The sequence below is a fragment of the Ornithorhynchus anatinus genome, chromosome 2 (genome assembly GCF_004115215.2).
Source record: "Ornithorhynchus anatinus isolate Pmale09 chromosome 2, mOrnAna1.pri.v4, whole genome shotgun sequence".
Taxonomy (NCBI): Eukaryota; Metazoa; Chordata; class Mammalia; order Monotremata; family Ornithorhynchidae; genus Ornithorhynchus; species Ornithorhynchus anatinus.
The window spans coordinates 53,200,445-53,214,184 of record NC_041729.1 but is presented as its reverse complement, the minus strand read 5'-3'; the positions used below and the strand labels follow the sequence as shown (position 1 = coordinate 53,214,184).

General features: G+C 44.2%; 1 protein-coding gene and 1 non-coding gene across 3 annotated transcripts in view; both read right to left on the bottom strand.

Moving 5' to 3' along the window:
* The window catches only part of GRIN2A (glutamate ionotropic receptor NMDA type subunit 2A), a 325,890-nt gene that overhangs the window by 181,048 nt on the left and 131,102 nt on the right, over positions 1–13,740 (bottom strand). The window lies entirely within an intron of this gene.
* Positions 12,876–13,013, bottom strand: LOC114809332. Its single transcript, XR_003757119.1, has one exon. It is a non-coding gene; the product is annotated as a small nucleolar RNA SNORA7 (small nucleolar RNA).

Sequence of the window (13,740 nt, the reverse complement as noted above, 5' to 3'; positions counted from 1 at the left end):
TGAAAGGCAGGAGAATAAAAACATTCCTCTGATTGGATTGTTCAGAGGATGAAAACTAGTTGCGACTGAAGCTGAACCCCAGTGACATTGAGATACTAATGGGCCCTGTTTTAATCAAATAATATTTGTGCTTCTGGCTCTCAAGAATTCAAATGGCAAGTTATTCAGCTCACTCAGTGGGATAGAACAGACAGCACCAGATGGATGCTACAATAATGCCTGTTATGTACCCAAAGACTTTTCCAAGACATTAAAAAGTTGGGCCCACATCTCATACACCCACACAGAAACATGCAAAGAAATTCTGACTTCCATCCAAGGAGCATGTCAGAATTTTCACCTACTTTTAATTCTTGCACGCAAGTAGCTTCACTCTGCTGTGTGTGGTAATATCATCATCAATGGCATTTATTAAGCACTTACTGTGTTCAGAACATTGTACTAAGCGCTTGGGAGAGTACAATACAATGGAGTCGGTAGAATTTACTATCAGTAAACAAGTTGATAGTCTATAGTATCATTACTAAGTCCCCCACTCTATCTGCAGAGGCAAAGTATGTTGAGGAGGAAAGTCAATGATTAAGAACTCTGTGAGGTGTTCAATCAATATTATTGATTGATTGATGGAGCCAGTATTGTTTTGGTAATGAGACTGAGTTTGGAATGTTGCAGTCTCTTAGGAGAAGCAGCGTGGTTTAGAGGATAGACCACAAGAAGGATGTCAGAAGGTCATGAGTTTTAGTCCCGGCTCCGCCACTTGCCTGCTGCGTGACCTTGGGCAAGTCACTTCACTTTTCTGGACCTCAGTTACCTCATGTGTAAAATGAGGATTAAGACTGTGAGCTCCATATGGGACAGGGACTGTGTCCAACTTGAATTGCTGTATCCACCCCGGCGCTTACTACAGTGCCTGGCACATAGTAAATACGCAAGTAATACCATAATAATTATTATTATATGGGAGTTTTCCAAAAGAGCTGAAATAGCCTGGCATGGTTGCCTGCCCTCCTGGTTTGATAACCTTAGATTAGATTCTGACTCCTAGGTCCACTAAGCCACGCTACTTCCTCACCAACACTCCCTTCCAAAGGCATGAAGGTCCTACCCTTTCACACTATCCTCTCTACTAAACTCAGCTCTCTTCTTCCCTTGTCCTATCACCCCTCTGCCACTACCAACCCCCAGGCCTGGATCACCACCACAGTCCCTGCTCTTGCTCCTCAGCAAAACTGGGGAAAATCCAAGCATCAAACCAACCTCTGTCAATGAAGATTTACCCTCTCACATAGTAACTTTGTACTTCCATCTGCTCAGCAACACAAAATATTGCTCTCACATTGGGACTTCATTGCCCAGACTCCAAAACAAGTATTCCAAATCCATACCTCTGTGCTGAAGCCATCCTCCCTCTCTACCCGTTGTCAATCAGGCTGACTGCTTCGTTGGCAAGCTAGGAGTCTGATGGGAACTTTCTAAGAGTGTAAATCCTGAGTCTTGCTTCTGTTGTAGTCTCCCAAAGGTGGAGAACAATGTTTCCCACTCAAGAAATATGACAGATGATGATGATGAAGATGATGGTGAAGGGCTACCTTTGAAATCTAAACCCTTTCCTGTTCCCATGTCCTCTTTGCCCAGAAAGTCGCCTGTTTCCTCTAAAATTTAACCCTCCTAATTGCAATGCATGCCATCCCCTTTCGCCTTTTACAAATACTTTGTCCTACTCTCCTCCTTATGGCCTTCAAACATGCTCAAGTCTCCCACATTCTCAAAAAGCCTTCTTGACACCCACTGCTCCCTCTGGTGATCACCTCATCTCCTTTGAACTCTCAGTACGTCAAAAATGGAACCTCTCACCACCCCTACTAAACTTGCCCCTTCCCCTAACACATTCCCAATATGATTGACAACTCCAACACCTTCCTTGACCCAAAAAGCTCATTACTTCGGTGTCATCTTCACATCATCTCTTGTCTTTCACCTCCAAAATTCCCTCCTTCTCTATTACACATTGCTGTTTTCTCCTCACTCTTTCCTGGGGTATCTACTCTTTCCTCTTCACCTTTATAGCCATCAGGCAGGATCAAGACCTTGTCACTTCTTTGCAAGATTACTGCCTCAGCCTCTTTATTGGATTGGCCGCCTCCTGCTTCTCCCCTTGTCATTCCGGCCTAAATGCAGCTACCTTCAATACTTCCTAAAATCCATTTAGAATACATCACTCCTCCTCAATAACCTTCAGTGGCTATTCATTTCTCTCAGCATCAAATGGAAATATCTAATCACTGGATATAAGGCTCTCCACCAGCTCTCTCCTTACTTCCTCTCTCTTCACTCACTTCATCCACAATTGCACTCTTCTCTCTTTCCCAGATAATCTCTCAGGTCCATTTTGCACCTCCTTTCCCTCTCAAACCATATCCCGCTACACCTTCAAAGCCCACCAGACATTAGTCCTTGAATAATCTTCACCTCCCTGGACACACAATTACCACCACCCCTGCCCCGACTTAACTTCTATTTATTCCAGGTTTAATCCATTTATGTATTGATTGACTCACTTTTTTGTCTCATTATGTTTATTCACGTTGCATCTATATTTTTCCTCTTGTTCCAAGATATGTATACTACTTGTGTCTGTCTCTCACTGGCATTACCCTTTAAGGTCCTCATGGCAGGGACTCTGTATTCTGCTTCTATTTTGTTTGCTTCCAAGCATGTAGTAAAGTGCTCTCCACCCAGTAGACACTCAATAAATACAACTGATGATGGCATTGATGATGATGATGACAACCCACCCTGGCTACTTCAACAGATGAAAAGGAAAACGTAATAATAATTGTAATAATCATGGTACTTGTTAAATGCTTCCTAGGTGCCAAGTATTGTTCTAAGGTGCTGGGATAGATACAAGTCAATCAGGTTGGACACAGTCCCTGTCCCACATGGGGCTCACAGTCTAAGTAAAAAGTATGGCCAATAATCCTTTTTTAAAATGGGGAGATTAGGAGTGAGGCAGGAAGTCAGTCATTTGCATTTGTTGAGCACTTACTGTGTGCAGAGCGCTCTACTAAGCACTTGGATGACTATAACAATAAAACAGACACATTCCCTGCCCACAATGATCTTACAGTCTAGTCACTCATTTAGTTAATCATATTTATTGAGTGCTTACTGTGTACTAAGCACTAGAGCACTGTACTAAACACTAGGGAGAGTACAATATAACGATATAACAGACACATTCCCTGTCCACAGAAAGCTTAATAAGATCAATGGAAACAATATGGTCTAGTCCAGAGGCCACCACTCAGATGTACCCCAGCGCTTAGTACAGTGCCTGGCATATAGTAAGCACTTAACAAATACTATTATTATTCTTTACTTGCTGAGGGGCTCATTGGGAAGAAGTAGGTGTCATTTGCTCTATCAGTCATCACTGTGCCATGGTGGGGGTGGTATTGGGCTACTGCTCTATGACTTGGGGAGGTACTGTAATTTATTTATTTATAGTAATGTCTTTCTCACCCTCTAGGCTATAAGCTCGTTAGGGGCAGGGAATGCATCTTTTTAGTGTTATATTGTACTCTCCCAAGCACTTAGTACAATGTTCTGCATACAGTAAGCACTCAATAAATAAGATTGCCTGATGATTGACCGACTGATAAAGGGTGAGGGGCTCAACCCCATCCCTGGTTTGGTACCTTCTGCGACGCTAACACCTGCTCTCCCCCAGTCTCTGTCCACCCCCAGTTCCATCCCACCTCCTTTCCAACCCACCCAAGGGAATGCCTGCTCCTCATTTGTCCCAAAGTGAAACCAGGGTACCCACCATCTCAAGATCAAATGTTATCTTGTGATTGCCCAAGCCAACAAGGCAGAACTCAGGAGTGAGGGAGGGATTTGCCCCACAACGATAACCGCTAGATTGACAGCCAAGCCAGGAATACAGAAAGTGTCCCTCACCCCTGTGCCAATAAAATTAGGTGTGGAGGAGGGGGGAAGGCGGAGATTGGATAAACTGAGGCCAGAAGCTAGAATGGCCTACAAGCACGGGTGATAAATACCTGCAGCCTCTGACTCTTCTGGGTAGCAGATGGAGACTTGCAGAGGTTGGCTGCGTGCTACCTCTGCCTGGAGCTTGGCATGTCCACTCTGCCTATGCAAGTGAGGAGCGGTGGGATGGGTGAGTGTCCTGCTACACTGTCGTGGGGCTGGAAGGTAGGGTGCTTTACCATGGGTGTGGAATGCAGAATGAATTCCACCCAGCTGGGAAGCATTCATGGGTGGGAGCTAGCTGCCTCGCTACATGCTAACAAGGTATAAATGAATTCCACCCAGGTGGGAAGCATTCGTGGGTGGGATCTAGGTGTTTTACCACAGGCGAGTAAAACATAAGTATATTTCTCTCGATAGGCAAGCTCTAAAATCATTAAATAATCATATTCCTCCCAAAAGGGAAGTTCAATTCGCCATGCCCAAAATAGTTAAATAATTATATTCTTCCAAAAAGGGAAGTTCAATTCACCTTGCAGAATAAATTTTGTTTAAATTCAGTCTTTCCATCCCCAGTCTCTCTCTCGCTGTGCCGATTCCCGAATGATCCCATCCTCGGGTGACACCATTCCAGGTGGGGGAATATGTAGCAGTTCGTCACATTTTTTATTTTTACTCCACGGCTCTTCAGGTCAAGAGTCTGGGCCACCCTTGGGCAGTTCAACCACTATCCTGCTGTGTGACCTTGGCCAAGTCCCTTAACCTGTCTGGGCTTCAGTGTGATCATCTGTAAAATGGGAAACGGAATACCTCACAATAAGGATGTTGTAAGGATGATTTAATAAAGAGAGATAACTGGTGTGAATGGGCTTTGGAAAAATAAAAGTATTAAAAATTCAAGACGCTTAAGGAATTGCCAATTATAAGACTTACAGAAATACACAAGGCCCATAAATGGCCGAGAAGTTAAACAGAGGAATTTTGCATTAGATTTTAGGCATATTTAGAAAAGTTTTGACCATCGATGTTCAGTTGAGCTGCCATGATTCAACAGGCAAATGCATTATGATTTGAGATAATTAAAGCTGATAAAAAATTGTACTTTGGAAGCAATTAACAAGCTCATCATCCTCCCTGTCTCATAAACCTACAACCTTGGCATCATCTTTCACTCATCTCTTTCCTTTAAGCTTATATTCAGTCAGTCACCAAATCCTGCCGTATTTTCTTCACAGCATCTCCAGAATCTGCCCTTTCTTCTCCATCCAAAGGGTTACCGTAGTTGTCCGAATGCTTGTCAAATCCTGCCTTGATACTGAATCAGCTTCCTCATTCACCTCCTTGCCTCCAACCTCTACCAGCTCCAGTCTATACTTCCCTCTGCTGCCCATTTTCCTAAAAAAAAATTTCTATGTACATCTCTTTGCTCCTCAAAAAACCTCAGTGACTGTCCATCCAACTCCACATAAAAGAGAAACTCCCGACCATCAGATTTAAGGCACTCAATCAGCTCTCTGCCTCCTATCTAGCCTCATTCCTCTCCCACCACAACCCAACCGACACAATTAGCTCCTCAGCACACCAAGCTGCTCAGTGTGTCTTGTTTTCATCTCTCTCACCATCTACCTCTTTCCCGTTTCCTTCCTTGAACTCCTTCTCCCTTCACATCTAGCAGACCATGGCTCTCCCCATCTTCACAGGTCTTCTGAAATCACTTCTCCACCAGGAGGCCTTCTTTGATTCACTCTTCATCTCCCATTCTATTTTCCACGCTACCAAGTCACCTAAGCACTTGAGTCCATAACCCCAAGCATTAAAGTACTCACCACACCTCTACCCCGACAGCACTTTGTACATAGCCTTCTCCTTGGTTGTGTCCCCTGCCTGCAATTTATTTTAATGCCTGCTTCCTCTTCTAGATTGTAAGTTACGTGAGAATAGGGATCATGTCTACCTATTTTACTGCACTCTCCCAAGTGTTCAATAAAGTGGTCTGCACACAATAAGGGCTCAAGACATACCAGTGATTGACTGCTAGAATAAACCTGCAGCAAATTACAGCATCCGGTTATAAAATGAGGTAGAATGGACTTCTTTGGTTCAGCTCACCATTACTCTTGCAAAAGCTTCATAACTTGGGGACAGAGTGGAAGAACCAAAGGAAAACTTGTCAACGGGGGGCCTTCCAAACCTAGATGGAACAATGACCCCAGAGATTAATTATGGCATTTGTCAAGTGTGTGCTCTGTGTCAAACACTGTTCTTAGTACTAGGGTAGATGCTGGTAAATTGAGTTGGACCACAATTCCTGTCCCATCTCGGGCTCCCAGTCTAAGTGGAAGGAAGCAGATGTATTGAATCCCCATTTTACAGTTGAAGAAACTGAGGCACAGAGAAGTTAAGTGACTTGCCCAAAGTCACACATCAGCAGGCAGAAAAGCAGTGTGACTTGGTGGGTAGAGCATGGGCCTGTGAGTCAAAAGGTCCTGGGTTCAAATCTTGGCTCTGTCATGTGCTGTGTGACCATGGGCAAGTTACTTAACTTCTCTGTGCCTCACTTACCTCATCTGTTAAATGGGGATTAAGACCGTGAACCCCATGCGGAACATAGACTGTGCCTAACCTGATTAGCTTGAATTTGCCCCAGCAATTAGAACAGTGCCGGACCCACACTGAGCGCTTTACAAATACCATTAAAAAAAAGGTGGTGAAGCAGGATTGGAACCCAAGTCTTCTGACTCCCAGGCCTATGTGTTCTTGCCGGTAGGCCACGCTGCTTCCATCGGGCCAATTTTCTATCCCCACCAGGTACTCCCCACCTCTGGGATGATAAAATGGGAGGCCATGACCAGCTGAGTGTTGGCAAACTACATCCTTCTCGTCTGGTGGACCCAGGCAGAGCAACAAACGCTCTCCAGGAGCCTCTACCAACCAGGTCTCATTTGCAGATGAAGCCTCATTTACCAACACGACTGCCTGTGTGCTCTCCAGCTGATTTGCATCCAACCTTAGGGAGGTCAATTACCATGTTGACAACAAAGAATACATCTAATGGCGTTATTAAGAAAGTTAGCAAAGAAGCCAAATGTTTTATGTGCACATTTCCATATGGTTCCTCGCATTGAATGTGAAGAACTTTCCATTTATCCCTCTGGCTCTTGCTTACCCTCACCATTAGAGAGTGATGTTTATTAGTCAGACTTTTTAAAAAGGAGATTAAATCATGAGAACGTTATGATTCTAGCAAAAAGAAAAAAATGCACTACCCATAATTTGATACCTGGTAAATGGAGAATTTATAATCATGCATGTATTTAGCTGAGATCGTATGGGAGGAGTGGCACAGTGAAGTGGCAGAGCGCAGGTCTAGGAGCCAGAGGATCCGGGTTCAAGTTCAAGCTATGCCACTAACCTGCCATGTGACCGTGGCTGAGTCACTTAACTTCTCAGTACCTCAGTTTCCTCATCTTTAAAATGGGGATCATGATACCGGATCCCTCTACCTACTTCAGAGGGTTTCTGTGAGAGCTGAAATGAACGAGTACTTAGTACAGTGCTCTGCACATTCTAAGCACTCAGTAAATACCACTGTTTGATGCTAGGGCTTTTCTCCATGGGAGATGAAAGAGGTTCTATTTCCATCTTTGGATTAACTGAATCCAGTTTCAATACAGTAAGGTGGGGGGGAATTTGCCCTCTGAATCCATGGCCCCATAGGCTCCAGGTTCTCCATGTTCTTAGTCTTCACCAACAGCCCATATGCTATCTCTTTTGAAAGTCAAGCATTCCTCCATAACTGCCTTAAGGACATATTAGAGGCAGCTCACTTTTAAAATATGAAGGCCTCAAAGACTGGGATTCTGCCTGAGGGCATTCAGCCTGCATAGTATTCTCCCAAGAGTTTAGTACAGTGCCCTGAACACAGGAAGAGCTCGATAAATATGATAGATTGATTGGCAGAGCTTTGCCCAAGCCAAGGGATGGGAAGACAACTGCATTCCTCAGCAGTTTCTGGCCAAAGAACCACCTACAGCATTCACTGTTTCCCCCTCTAAACTACAAGGTCATTGAGTTCAAGGAATGTGTCTGTTATGTGTCTGTGCCATGGGAAGCAGCATAGAGCACTGGATAGAGCACGGGCCTGGGAGTCAGAAGGTCATGCTTTCTAATCCCAGCTCCACCACTTGTCTGATGTGTGATCTTACGCAGGTCACTTCACTTATCTTGGCTTCAGTTACCTCATCTATAAAATGGGGCTTACACATGGGACAGAGACTGTGCCTAACCCGATTTGCTTGTATCCTTCCCAGTGCCTGGCACATAGCAAGCACTTAACAAATGCAATTATTATTGCTGTTATTTTGTTATATTGCACTCTCCCAAGCACTTAATACAGTGCTCTGCGCAGAGTAAGCACTCAGTAAATACTATTGACTGACTGACTGCCAGATGGACAGACAACAAAAAATCCTGAAAAGTAATTGTCTAAAGTGGGCAACCCAAACTGTAGCAGCTACTGAGGAAACCATCTGTTGGTTGGGTTATGATGCCATGGCCCAGCATCAGTCCCATGCTATGAACAATTTCGTCATACATGGGTCCTGCACATGAGAAACCTTTGCATGCTTTTCGGGGTGTCTTATCTGGCTGCTCACTCATTGCACTCTGTGACCCAGGAAGAATGAGACAGGAGAGTTCAGACACGCAAACTATTATCACGATAACCATAGCTTCACACGGGTCCTCAATCCTGAAGTCTCAGGGTCGAGCTCTTCCATTCTTTTTGATGTGAGACTCTGTCAGTGTAGGGGTGTTGAGAATAATCCTGCCCTACTAATGGGGAGATGGCACACTGGCAAAGAAACAGTGGCCCTTCTTTTTTCCCCGCCAAAACACAGAGTGTCCTGGGTTACACTGCAGAAGGAACCCAGATCTTCCTAGGAAATCTGTGCCTAGTTCCTCCATTTGTCCCAGGTGCCTGGAACTGGGCAGGACCACTGTAAATGAGGTGAGAAACTGGGTTGTGGGAGGAGGCATAGAGAGATGGCTGAATATCAGGATCAAAGCAATAGCATCACTGCTGTCTAGATTCTCCGTGAACCTCCATTCTCACTGTGTCATTGCCTTATATGTGAAGGTCTAGTTGAGTAGCAGTCATAGTCATATCGAGCCTCCATGTTCATTGCTTTCACCCATTGAATACTAAAACACTCAATTTCCAAAGTAAATTAAGAGTGTTCCCCAAGTAGCTCAAAGAACATCTTCGTTAGCCTGGGAAAAATTCATAACCCAGTTTGGGCACTGATTGATCAAGAATGAACTTGCTTAGAGAAGCAGTGTGGCTTAGTGGAAAGAGGAAAGAGCCTGGGCTTGGGAGTCAGAGGTCGTGGGTTCTAATCCCATTTCCACCACTTGTCAGCTGTGTGACTTCAGGCAAATCACTTAACTTCTCTAGGCCTCAGTTACCTCATCTTTAAAATGGGGATTAAGACTATGAGCCCCAGTGGGACAACCTGATGACCTTGTATCTCCCCCAGTTCTTAGAACAGTGCTTGGCACATAGTAAGCGCTTAACAAATACCAACATTATTAGTAGTAATAGTATTTTTTAAATATTCCCCAAGAAGCCCAAAGAACATCTTCATCGGCCTGAGATAAATTCAGAACCCAACTTCGGTCACTGATTTTTCAGGACTAACTTGTTTTGCCTTCACTGAAAGCAGGGCATCTGGGCTGTAGAAAGTATGTTGAAAGTCTAGGCTATAGAAGCAGCATGGCCTAATGGAAAGATCACAGCTCTGGGAGTCAGAGGACCTGAGTTCTAATCCTGACTCAACCAATTGTCTGTTGTGTGACCTTGGAAAAGTCACTTAACTTTTCTAGGCTTCAGCTCCCTCATCTGTAAAATAGGGATAAAGGCTCTAAGTTCCTTAAGGGACATGGACTGTGACCAACTCGATTAGCTTGTTTGTACTCCAGCACTAAGTGCCTGGCACATTATAAGCGCTTAACAAATCCCACAATTATTATCACTATGATATTATTATTATTATAATTATCATTATTATCTTCTTTTGGCACACCCTTTCACCCCACTGATCTCTCCGAGAAGTAGCATAAATTCAGGAACATTTTGGCTTCACCTCAATTTCTTCTGCCATAAGAACACACCAGACTCTTTTCCACATCAGATGGTTTTGCCAACAGACTGATCTCCCCTTATCAGGTAATGGGCAACTTCCCAATTACATGCAGATTCTTCTCTACTTCAAACTTCCATCAGTGACTTTCTCTCCGACAACTTGGAGAGGGAAAATATGCTCTGGGGAACATCAAAAATGGATGAACAGCTTATCCGTTCCATCAAGGTTAGATTCTTTCAACATCACTGCATCTGGAAGACAACCTGAAATCCCACCCCTGCAAGCAAGGGGACCTGGAGGAATTATTTCTTCTCCTGGACTGACAGCAAGCACTGCTTTCCCTCTCTCTAATTTATTTCAACGACTGCCTCCCCCATTAGTCTGTAAAAAACAGCATGGCAGAGTGGAGAAAGCAAGACCTTGGGAATCAGACGAACTGGGCTCTAATTCCAGCTCTGCCATCTACCTGCTGTGTGATCTTGGGCAAGTCAAATAACTTCTCTGGGCTTCATCAGGAAAATGACGATTCAATACCTATTCACCCTCCTACTTAGTTAATCATGTTTATCGAGGGCTTATTGTGTGCACAGCACTGCAGTAAGTGCTTGGGAAAGTATAATATAATAATAAACAAACACATTCCCTGCCCATAATGAGTTTACAGGCTAGAGGACTGTGAGCCCTATGTGGGACAGGCACTGTGTCCAGCCTGAATACTTTGTATCTACCCCAGCCCTCAGTACAGTGCTTGGCACATAGTAATTGCTTAACAAATACCTCGGTTATTGGGCAGGGATCATGTATACCAATTTTGTTGTGATCTCTCAAGTGCTTCGAATAGTGATCTGTTCACTGTGAGTGCTCAGTAAAGACCACTGATTGATTGGTCAGTGCTGCCAGAGGACACCTTCCAGAGTACCTTCGAGAAGCAGGGTGGCCTAGTGGATAGAGCACTGGCCTGGTAGTCAGAAGGACCTTGGTTCTAATCCCGGCTCCACCACTTGTCTGCTTTGTGACCTCAGGCAAGTCACTTAACTTCTCTGTGCCTCAGTTAATTCATCTGTAAATGGGGATTAAAAATGTGAGCCCCATGTGGGACATGGACTGTGTCCAACCTGATTACCTTATATCTACCCCGGTTCTTAGACCTGTGCCTCACTTACCTCATCTGTAAAATGGGGATTAAGACTTGGGGCTATAGGACATGGACTGCGTCCAGCGTGATTTGCTTTGATCTACCCCAGTGCTTAGACAGTGTCTGGCACATAGTAAGCACTTAACAAATAACATAAAAAATAACTCAATAAAATATTGTCCTCCAGAACAATTAAACATTAAACAAGTAGAACATTAAGAACATTAAAACAAGTAGATCTATCCTTCCAAAGGAGGGGAGCAGAAATAAGGAGGCAAGTGGGTTCTTATTCCAGAGTCAAAGAAGACTTTTACACGTTCATTTCCTAACTGAATTTCAGTATCACACCCATTTCTCTTCCCTTTTCCCTTCCCAAATTCCATTCCCCCTCAGATCCCCCACCAAAAAAGATAAAAATAAATGACTCATCTACTTTGTGGAGTATTGTGTTCTCTGTTTCCTACCATCCTGAACCAATTTTGTATCTTGTACCTACCCCATCGTAAGTGTAGAACAAATACCATCAACGAACAAACCAGTGCCCTCTTAGGTCCACAGAAAACAACACCCCAACATCTCCAACCAAAAGGAGAAAGCAAAAGACATATTGTGGGGCTGGGAGATGTTGGGCCAAAGGCAGGAGCAACCTTGCTGGAAACTGCTCCCGCATTCAATCGAGACTATTTTTTCCCTTCCCGGTCAGTGTCAGTGGCCCAAACATCCCCTCCCAGCCCCACAGCACTTATGTCCCTATCTGTAATTTCTTTGTTTCTATGAATATCTGTCTCCCTTTCTAGACAGTAAGTTTGTTGTGGGCAGGGAATGTGTCTGTATAGTGTTATATTGTACTCTCCCAAGTGCTTACTCTCCCCAGTGCTTAGTACAGTGTTCTGTACTCAGTAAGTGCTCAATAAATACTACTGAATGAACGAATGAGATGTTACGGTGTCTCAGAATCAATTCATGGTGTTCAGTCCTATTTGTTTCCATCCTGAACACATGATTTGCCAGTCTTGCCCAAATGGAAATAATAATAATTATAATTATGGTACTTGTTATGCACTTACTATGTGCCAATCACTGTTCTAAACACTGGGGTAGATACAAGTGGATCAGAATGGCCCTCTCCCATTTGGGGCTCACTCTCTTACCCCCATTTTACAGATGTGATAACTGAGGCACAGAAAAGTAAAGTGACTTACTCAAGGTCACACAGCAGATAGGTGGCGGAGCCGGGATTAGAATCCAAGTCCTTTTGATTACTAGGCCCTTGCTATATCCACTAAGCCATGCTGCTTCTGCTACCCATTGGGCAGGATACTCAGGCTGAGTACCCTAGTCCCAGTGTCCTTCCAGCCCTGGGAGACACTAACCTGTTAGACTTGTCTTATGCCGTTGTCAGTTCTGACCCAGAGTGACATCATGGACACACAGCTCCCAGAACGCCCTGCTCTCCATCTGCAATCATTCTGGTAGTATATCCATAGAGCTTTCTTGGTAAAAGTACAGAAGTGTTTCATCATCGCCACCTTCCGCGCAGTAAACTTGAGTCTCCGCCTTTGACTCCCTCCCATGCCGCTGCTGCCCAGCACGGGTGAGTTTTGACTTGTAGCAGATTGCCTCCCTCTCGCTAGCCACTGGCCAAGCTAGGAAGGGAATGGTTAGGCCTCTGCTTGACTCTCCCTCCTGTAGCCGAGACTGGTGGAGTACTGGAAACTCTCCAGGTGTGACATGGAGAGGGACAACCTGTTAGACTAAGCTTCTCATATTGTAAGTTCTTAGAGGGCAGGACTCGAGTCTACTGCATCTTACTCTCCAAAGTGCTTAGTCCTGGGGTCTGCATTGCTCTGGAGGAGGAGTTTGACCTAGTGGAAAGAGCTCGGGCCTGGGAGTCAGAGAAACTGGGTTCTAAGCCCTGCTCTGCCAATTGCTTACTGTGTGACTTTAGGGCTCTGGGCTTCAGTTCTCCAGTTCTCCCTTCTATTAAGACTTGTGAAACCTAGGCGGAACAGGGATTATGTGCAAACAAATGAACTTATATCTACCCTAATGCTTAGAACAGTGTTTAACACATAGTAAGCGCTTAAGAAATCGCACTAAAATGTCATTAAGTCAATCGATTGATCAACCAATGCTATTTATTGAGCACTTGCTATATGCAGAACACTGGACCAAGCCCCTGGGAAAGTCCAAAACAACAGATTTAGCAGACATGTTCCCTGCCCACAACAAATTTACAATCTAGAGGGGGAGGCAGACATTAATATGAAAAATTATTATATAATTTAATTATAATTATTGCCAGACATCTATAAATACATCATTTATAATATACAATTTCATTATAATCGTTGAGCGGCCGAATCTGGTAGTGCCTTATCTTACCCTTTTTAACAGGGAATTTGGAAAGTTGTCAGTGAGAACTTTGCTCACCATCTGAGCAGTTGTGACCCCAGGTGGGGCAAAGAG